General features: G+C 43.9%; 11 non-coding genes across 11 annotated transcripts; all 11 read left to right on the top strand.

The window, feature by feature from the left end:
* Positions 1–1,143: 1,143 nt before the first annotated feature.
* On the top strand, positions 1,144–1,215 carry trnaa-ugc (transfer RNA alanine (anticodon UGC)). Its single transcript has one exon. It is a non-coding gene; the product is annotated as a tRNA-Ala (tRNA).
* An 823-nt stretch (positions 1,216–2,038) lies between these two features.
* trnat-cgu (transfer RNA threonine (anticodon CGU)) lies at positions 2,039–2,110 on the top strand. The gene has a single exon. It is a non-coding gene; the product is annotated as a tRNA-Thr (tRNA).
* Positions 2,111–3,381: 1,271 nt separating this feature from the next.
* trnaa-cgc (transfer RNA alanine (anticodon CGC)) lies at positions 3,382–3,453 on the top strand. The gene has a single exon. It is a non-coding gene; the product is annotated as a tRNA-Ala (tRNA).
* A 233-nt stretch (positions 3,454–3,686) lies between these two features.
* Positions 3,687–3,758, top strand: trnat-ugu (transfer RNA threonine (anticodon UGU)). The gene has a single exon. It is a non-coding gene; the product is annotated as a tRNA-Thr (tRNA).
* Positions 3,759–4,533: 775 nt separating this feature from the next.
* Positions 4,534–4,605, top strand: trnaa-cgc (transfer RNA alanine (anticodon CGC)). The gene has a single exon. It is a non-coding gene; the product is annotated as a tRNA-Ala (tRNA).
* A 234-nt stretch (positions 4,606–4,839) lies between these two features.
* trnat-ugu (transfer RNA threonine (anticodon UGU)) lies at positions 4,840–4,911 on the top strand. The gene has a single exon. It is a non-coding gene; the product is annotated as a tRNA-Thr (tRNA).
* A 122-nt stretch (positions 4,912–5,033) lies between these two features.
* On the top strand, positions 5,034–5,105 carry trnas-uga (transfer RNA serine (anticodon UGA)). Its single transcript has one exon. It is a non-coding gene; the product is annotated as a tRNA-Ser (tRNA).
* A 327-nt stretch (positions 5,106–5,432) lies between these two features.
* Positions 5,433–5,504, top strand: trnat-cgu (transfer RNA threonine (anticodon CGU)). The gene has a single exon. It is a non-coding gene; the product is annotated as a tRNA-Thr (tRNA).
* Positions 5,505–6,080: 576 nt separating this feature from the next.
* On the top strand, positions 6,081–6,152 carry trnaa-ugc (transfer RNA alanine (anticodon UGC)). The gene has a single exon. It is a non-coding gene; the product is annotated as a tRNA-Ala (tRNA).
* Positions 6,153–6,386: 234 nt separating this feature from the next.
* On the top strand, positions 6,387–6,458 carry trnat-ugu (transfer RNA threonine (anticodon UGU)). Its single transcript has one exon. It is a non-coding gene; the product is annotated as a tRNA-Thr (tRNA).
* Positions 6,459–7,234: 776 nt separating this feature from the next.
* Positions 7,235–7,306, top strand: trnaa-ugc (transfer RNA alanine (anticodon UGC)). The gene has a single exon. It is a non-coding gene; the product is annotated as a tRNA-Ala (tRNA).
* Positions 7,307–8,302: the final 996 nt, after the last annotated feature.

Raw genomic sequence — 8,302 nt, 5'->3', positions numbered from 1 at the left:
AACTTCAGAGAAAAAGAAACCAGACATTTAGTTCTAGACAAATTCTGCCACATGTGTTGCAAGGTGCCCAGGATGGGAGTACATGCACATTCCTGTACTGAAGCAGAGGTCACACCAACGTTTGCTAAAAGGTCAAACTGAGCATTTAGCAAGAATTTTATTCATTGAGTCAGCCAAGAATTGTTAGGTGACCAGTTGAGGCATAGAGTCATGGGACTAGCTAGTTTGATGAGCTGGCATGGTGGCCAAGTGGTAAGGCGTCGGTCTCGTAAACCGATGATCATGGATTCGCCCCCTGTCCGTGCCATCTTTCTTGGATGATTCTGCCCAATGTCACTTTGCTGGTAGCTTTTGCATGCCCCATCATATATGATGTTCCAGCTTACTATGTTTAAAATGCTGACTATGCAGGATTTTAACTCTGCCCTAGGTGTTAGTTTAAAGCTTTGGCTTGTCCCATGGGCATATTGTCGACAACCTACCGCAAGTTGGGGATGTAGCTCAGTGGTAGAGCGCATGCTTTGCTTGTATAAGGTCCAGGGTTCAATCCCCTGCATCTCCATGTTATAACCTGCTAGGCTGTTTTTTGCAACTTCAGACTACGAGGATCAGGAATTTTTCTCCATTGTCTGACCTATTAGAGTATTTCTTTGCAACTTCAGAAAAACACAAACCAGACATTTAGTTCTAGACAAGTTCTGCCACATGTGTTGCAAGGTGCCCAGGATGGGAGTACATGCAAATTCTTGTACTGAAGCAGAGGTCACACCAACGTTTGCTAAAAGGTCAAACTGAGCATTTAGCAAGAATTTTATTCATTGAGTCAGCCAAGAATTGTTAGGTGACCAGTTGAGGCATAGAGTCATAGGACTAGCACAGCTGATGAGCTGGCATGGTGGCCAAGTGGTAAGGCGTAGGTCTTGTAAACCGAAGAACATGGGTTCGACCCCTGTCCGTGCCTTCTTTCTTGGAAGATTCTGCCCAATGTCACTTTGCTGGTAGCCTTTGCATGCCCCATCATATATGATGTTCCAGCTTACTATGTTAAAATGCTGACTATGCAGGATTTTAACTCTCCCCTCACTGTAAGTTTAAAGCTTTGGCTTGTCCCATGGGCACATTGTCAACAGCCTGCTGCAAGTTGGGGATGTAGCTCAGTGGTAGAGCACATGCTTTGCATGTATGAGGTCCTGGGTTCAATCCCCAGCATCTCCACTGAATTTGTCTTTTAGACTAAAGCTCATTATTGGAAGCATGCTGAAGTGAATCAAAACCACAACAAAAACTGTTCATTAAAAAGGCATTTGCAGCTGGAGGAACTTGCTTGATTTGCATGTTCTGAGACAGTATCTGAAGAATGTTTGCTGTTATGCTCAGGTAATTAACTCCTGTTGTTTTACAGGTACATTTGTCCAGTGCTTCCACGCCAATTAAAAACCAAGACTGTGGGCGCGATGGCCAAGTGGCAAGTCGTTGGTCTTGTAAACCGAAAATCACGGGTTCGATCCTTGTTCGTGCCTTTTCCAAGCAAAAAGAAGCTTAATGGGAGCTTTTATTACATGTCAATCAAATCCTCCCCATCTTTGCTGAATGTCTTACTTTTACTGCTCTTGGGTTCCTTAAACAGAAGATTGGCAGAGGGGATGTATCTCAGTGGTAAAGCGCATGCTTTGCATGTATGAGGTCCAGGGTTCAATCCCCTGCATCTCCATGTTATAACCTGCTGGGCAGGTTTTTGCAACTTCAGACTACGAGGATCAGGAATTTTTCTTCATTGTCTGACCTATTAGAGTATTTCTTTGCAACTTCAGAGAAACACAAACCAGACATTTAGTTCTAGACAAATTCTGCCGCATGTGTTGCAAGGTGCCCAGGATGGGAGTACATGCACATTCTTGTACTGACGCAGAGGTCACACCAACGTTTGCTAAAAGTTCAAACTGAGCATTTATCAAGAGTTTTATTCATTGAGTCAGCCAAGAATAATCAGGAGACCGGTTGAGGCATAGAATCATGGGACCAGCACAGTTGATGAGCTGGCATGGTGGCCAAGTGATAAGGCGTCGGTCTCGTAAACCGAAGATCATGGGTTCGACCCCCGTCCGTGCCTTCTTTCTTGGAAGATTCTGTCCAATGTTACTTTGCTGGTAGCTTTTGCATGCCCCATCATATATGATGTTCCAGCTTACTATATTAAAATGCTGACTATGCAAGATTTTAACTCTGCCCTCACTGTAAGTTTAAAGCTTTGGCTTGTCCCATGGGCACATTGTCAACAACCTACAGCAAGTTGGGGATGTAGCTCAGTGGTGGAGCGCATGCTTTGCATGTATGAGGTCTTGGGTTCAATCCCCACCATCTCCGCTGAATTTGTCTTTTAGACTGAAGCTCATTATTCGAAGCATGCTGAAGTGAATCAAAACCACAACAAAAACTGTTCATTAAAAAGACATTTGCAGCTGGAGGAACTTGCTTGATTTGCATGTTCTGAGACAGTATCAGAAGAGTGTTTACTGTTATACTCAGGTAATTAACTCCTGTTGCTTTTACAGGTACATTTGTCCAGTGCTTCCACGCCAATTCAAAACAGAGGCTGTGGGCGTGATGGCCAAGTGGCAAGGCGTTGGTCTTGTAAACTTAAGATCACGGGTTTGGTCCCCGTTCGTGCCTTTTCCAAGCAAAAAGAAGCTTAATGGGAGCTTTTATTACGTGTCAATCAAATCCTCCCCATCTTTGCTGAATGTCTTATTTTTTCTCATGCTTATGGGTTCCTCAAACAGAACATTGGCAGAGGGGATGTAGCTCAGTGGTAGAGCGCATGCTTTGAATATATGAGGTCCAGGGTCCAATCTCCTGCATCTCCATGTTATAACCTGCTGGGCAGGTTTTTGCAACTTCAGGGAAACACAAACCAGACATTTAGTTCTAGACAAATTCTGCCGCATGTGTTGCAAGGTGCCCAGGATGAGAGTACATGCACATTGTTGTACTGAAGCAGAGGTCACACCAACGTTTGCTAAAAGTTCAAACTGAGCATTTAGCAAGAATTTTATTCATTGAGTCAGCCAAGAATTGTCAGGAGACCGGTTGAGGCATAGAGTCATGGAACTAACACAGTTGATGAGCTGGCATGTTGGCCAAGTGGTAAGTCGTCGGTCTCGTAAACCGAAAGTCATGGGTTCGACCCCCGTCCGTGCCTTCTTTCTTGGAAGATTCTGCCCAATGTCACTTTGCTGGTAGCCTTTGCGTGCCCCATCATATATGATGTTCCAGCTTACTATGTTAAAATGCTGACTATGCAGGATTTTAACTCTGCCCTCACTGTAAGTTTAAAGCTTTGGCTTGTCCCATGGGCACATTTTCAACAACCTACAGCAAGTTGGGGATGTAGCTCAGTGGTAGAGCGCATGCTTCGCATGTATGAGGTCCTGGGTTCAATCCCCAGCATCTCCACTGAATTTGACTTTTAGACTGAAGCTCATTATTCGAAGCATGCTGAAGTGAATCAAAACCACAACAAAAACTGTTCATTAAAAAGGCATTTGCAGCTGGAGGAACTTGCTTGATTTGCATGTTCTGAGACAGTATCAGAAGAATGTTTACTGTTATGCTCAGGTAATTAACTCCTGTTGTTTTACAGGTACATTTGTCCAGTGCTTCCACGCCAATTAAAAACCAAGGCTGTGGGCGTGATGGCCAAGTGGCAAGGCGTTGGTCTTGTAAACCGAAGATCACTGGTTCGATCCCCGTTCATGCCTTTTCCAAGCAAAAAGAAGCTTAATGGGAGCTTTTTTTACATGTCAATCAAATCCTCCCCATCTTTGCTGAATGTCTTACTTTTACTCATGCTCTCTGGTTCCGTAAACAGAAGATTGGCAGTGGGGATGTATCTCAGTGGTAAAGCGCATGCTTTGCATGTATGAGGTCCAGGGTTCAATCCCCTGCATCTCTGTGTTATAACCTGCTGGGCAGGTTTTTGCAACTTCAGACTACAAGGATCAGGAATTTTTCTTCATTGTCTGACCTTTTAGAGTATTTCTTTGCAACTTCAGAGAAACACAAACCAGACATTTAGTTCTAGACAAATTCTGCCGCATGTGTTGCAAGGTGCCCAGGATGGGAGTACATGCACATTCTTGTACTGAAGCAGAGGTCACACCAACGTTTGCTAAAAGTTCAAACTGAGCATTTAGCAAGAATTTTATTCATTGAGTCAGCCAAGAATTCTCAGGAGACCGGATGAGGCATAGAGTCATGGAACTAACACAGTTGATGAGCTGGCATGTTGGCCAAGTGGTAAGTCGTCGGTCTCGTAAACCGAAAGTCATGGGTTCGACCCCCGTCCGTGCCTTCTTTCTTGGAAGATTCTGCCCAATGTCACTTTGCTGGGAGCCTTTGCGTGCCCCATCATATATGATGTTCCAGCTTACTATGTTAAAATGCTGACTATGCAGGATTTTAACTCTTACCTCACTGTAAGTTTAAAGCTTTGGCTTGTCCCATGGGCACATTGTCAACAACCTACAGCAAGTTGGGGATGTAGCTCAGTGGTAGAGCGCATGCTTCGCATGTATGAGGTCCTGGGTTCAATCCCCAGCATCTCCACTGAATTTGACTTTTAGACTGAAGCTCATTATTGGAAGCATGCTGAAGTGAATCAAAACCACAACAAAAACTGTTCATTAAAAAGGCATTTGCAGCTGGAGGAACTTGCTTGATTTGCATGTTCTGAGACAGTATCAGAAGAATGTTTGCTGTTATGCTCAGGTAATTAACTCCAGTTGCTTTTACAGGTACATTTGTCCAGTGCTTCCACGCCAATTCAAAACCAAAGCTGTGGGCGCGATGGCCAAGTGGCAAGGCGTCGGTCTTGTAAACCGAAGATCACGGGTTCGATCCCCGTTCGTGCCTTTTCCAAGCAAAAAGAAACTTAAAGGGAGCTTTTATTACGTGTCAATCAAATCCTCCCCATCTTTGCTGAATGTCTTATTTTTTCTCATGCTCTTGGGTTCCTCAAAAAGAAGATTGGCAGAGGGGATGTAGCTCAGTGATAAAGTGCATGCTTTGAATGTTTGAGGTCCAGGGTTCAATCCCCTGCATCTCCGTGTTATAACCTGCTGGGCAGGTTTTTGCAACTTCAGACTACGAGGATCAGGAATTTTTCTCCATTGTCTGACCTATTAGAGTATTTCTTTGCAACTTCAGAGAAACACAAACCAGATATTTAGTTCTAGACAAATTCTGCCGCATGTGTTGCAAGGTGCCCAGGATGAGAGTACATGCACATTCTTGTACTGAAGCAGAGGTCACACCAACGTTTGCTAAAAGGTCAAACTGAGCATTTAGCAAGAATTTTATTCATTGAGTCAGCCAAGAATTGTCAGGAGACCGGTTGAGGCTATTAGTCATGGGACTAGCACAGTTGGTGAGCTGGCGTGGTGGCCGTGTGGTAAGGCGTCGGTCTCGTAAACCGAAGATCATGGGTTCGACCCCTGTCCGTGCCTTCTTTCTTGGAAGATTCTGCCCAATGTCACTTTGCTGGTAGCTTTTGCACGCCCCATCATATATGATGTTCCAGCTTACTATGTTAAAATGCTGACTATGCAGGATTTTAACTCTGCCCTCACTGTAAGTTTAAAGCATTGGCTTGTCCCATGGGCACATTGTGAACAACCTACAGCAAGTTGGGGATTTAGCTCAGTGGTAGAGCGCATGCTTTGCATGTATGAGGTCCTGGGTTCAATCCCCAGCATCTCCACTGAATTTGTCTTTTAGACTGAAGCTCATTATTGGAAGCATGCTGAAGTGAATCAAAACCACAACAAAAACTGTTCATTAAAAAGGCATTTGCAGCTGGAGGAACTTGCTTGATTTGCATGTTCTGAGACAGTATCAGAAGAATTTTTACTGTTATGCTCAGGTAACCGAAGATCACGGGTTCGATCCCCATTCGTGCCTTTTCCAAGCAAAAAGAAGCTTAATGGGAGCTTTTATTACATGTTAATCAAATCCTCCCCGTCTTTGCTGTATGTCTTACTTTTACTCATGCTCTTGGGTTCCTCAAACAGAAGATTGGCAGAGGGGATGTAGCTCAGTGGTAGAGCGTATGCTTTGCATGTATGAGGTCCTGGGTTCAATCCCCAGTATCTCCACTGAATTTGTCTTTTAGACTGAAGCTCATTATTGGAAGCATGCTGAAAGTGAATCAAAACCACAACAAAAACTTTTCATTAAAAAGGCATTTGCAGCTGGAGGAACTTGCTTGATTTGCATGTTCTGAGACAGTATCAGAAGAATGTTTACTGTTATGCTCAGGTAATTAACTCCTGTTGTTTTACAGGTACATTTGTGCAGTGCTTCCACGCCAATTAAAAACCAAGGCTGTGGGCGTGATGGCCAAGTGGCAAGGCGTTGGTCTTGTAAACCGAAGATTACGGGTTCAATCCCCGTTCATGCCTTTTCCAAGCAAAAAGAAGCTTAATGGGAGCTTTTATTACATGTCAATCAAATCCTCCCCATCTTTGCTGAATGTCTTACTTTTACTCATGCTCTCTGGTTCCGTAAACAGAAGATTGGCAGTGGGGATGTATCTCAGTGGTAAAGCGCATGCTTTGCATGTATGAGGTCCAGGGTTCAATCACCTGCATCTCCATGTTATAACCTGCTGGGCAGGTTTTTGCAACTTCAGACTACGAGGATCAGGAATTTTTCTCCATTGTCTGACCTATTAGAGTATTTCTTTGCAACTTCAGAGAAACACAAACCAGATATTTAGTTCTAGACAAATTCTGCCGCATGTGTTGCAAGGTGCCCAGGATGAGAGTATATGCACATTCTTGTACTGAAGCAGAGGTCACACCAACGTTTGCTAAAAGGTCAAACTGAGCATTTAGCAAGAATTTTATTCATTGAGTCAGCCAAGAATTGTCAGGAGACCGGTTGAGGCTATTAGTCATGGGACTAGCACAGTTGGTGAGCTGGCGTGGTGGCCGTGTGGTAAGGCGTCAGTCTCGTAAACCGAAGATCATGGGTTCGACCCCTGTCCGTGCCTTCTTTCTTGGAAGATTCTGCCCAATGTCACTTTGCTGGTAGCTTTTGCATTCCCCATCATATATGATGTTCCAGCTTACTATGTTAAAAATGCTGACTATGCAGGATTTTAACTCTCCCCTCACTGTAAGTTTAAAGCTTTGGCTTGTCACATGGGCACATTGTCAACAACCTGCAGCAATTCGGGGATGTAGCTCAGTGGTAGAGCGCATGCTTTGCATGTATGAGGTCCTGGGTTCAATCCCCAGCATCTCCACTGAATTTGTCTTTTAGACTGAAGCTCATTATTGGAAGCATGCTGAAGTGATTTAAAACCACAACAAAAACTGTTCATTGGAGATTTTCACCTGAGTGAGCAGTTTCTCCACACAGCTCTCTTGCTTTGGGTCTGGATGGCTCCCCACCTGATTTGTATGTGGAACTTTGGGATTTAGTGGGACCTCTTATACTGGATTCCTGGAAAGGAAAAGACCTGTTACAATGTTCAAGCTACAGGCCTGTTTCTCTTATTTGTAGCGACGTCAAATTATTTGCTAAGGTTCTCTCTTTGCTGTTGGAAACTGTGGAACATGCTTTAATAAGGGAAGACCAAACTGGGTTCATAAATGGCCGTCCTGCCTCAGATAATATCCGGAGATTATTTCAGATTTTGGACGCTGCACCTACATTTCCTAGCTCTTGTGCAGTTCTCTCTTTGGACGTGGAGAAAGCCTTTGATAGGCTGAGTGGAGTTATATGTGAGCAGTCCCTGAACATTTTGGGTTTGGGTACAACGTTTATTTCAGTGCTGCGAACACTGTATCATTCTCCTGCAGCATCAGTATTAACCAACAATCTAATGTCCCCTGCATTTCAGCTAGAGCGTGGGACTAGACAAGGGTGTCCAATCTCCCCCCATTGATTTTGTCTGTCTTTAGAACCTTTAGCACAAGCTGTTCAACAATCCTCAATATTTCCTATCACAATTCAAGATCACAGCAACTTTATTTCGCTTTATGCTGATGACATTCTTCTGTGTTTAGACAGCGTGGATGTCTCCATTCAATCTGTAATGAAGGAATTTGATGTTTTATAGAGCATTTCAGGGTTAAAAACCTATGGGCTTCCATGGTGCTTTCCCATAGCTGGATCGGATCCAACCATATATGCCCTCCAAAGGATGTGTATCCAGGATCTACCGCAAGTTGATTGAAGCTACTATGAAACCTCTTTCAGTTGCTGCATCATGGAACAGAGAGCTTGCTGCCTTAAA

Source organism: Salminus brasiliensis, chromosome 6 (genome assembly GCF_030463535.1).
Source record: "Salminus brasiliensis chromosome 6, fSalBra1.hap2, whole genome shotgun sequence".
Classification (NCBI taxonomy): Eukaryota; Metazoa; Chordata; class Actinopteri; order Characiformes; family Bryconidae; genus Salminus; species Salminus brasiliensis.
This window is presented reverse-complemented; position numbering and strand designations above follow the sequence as displayed.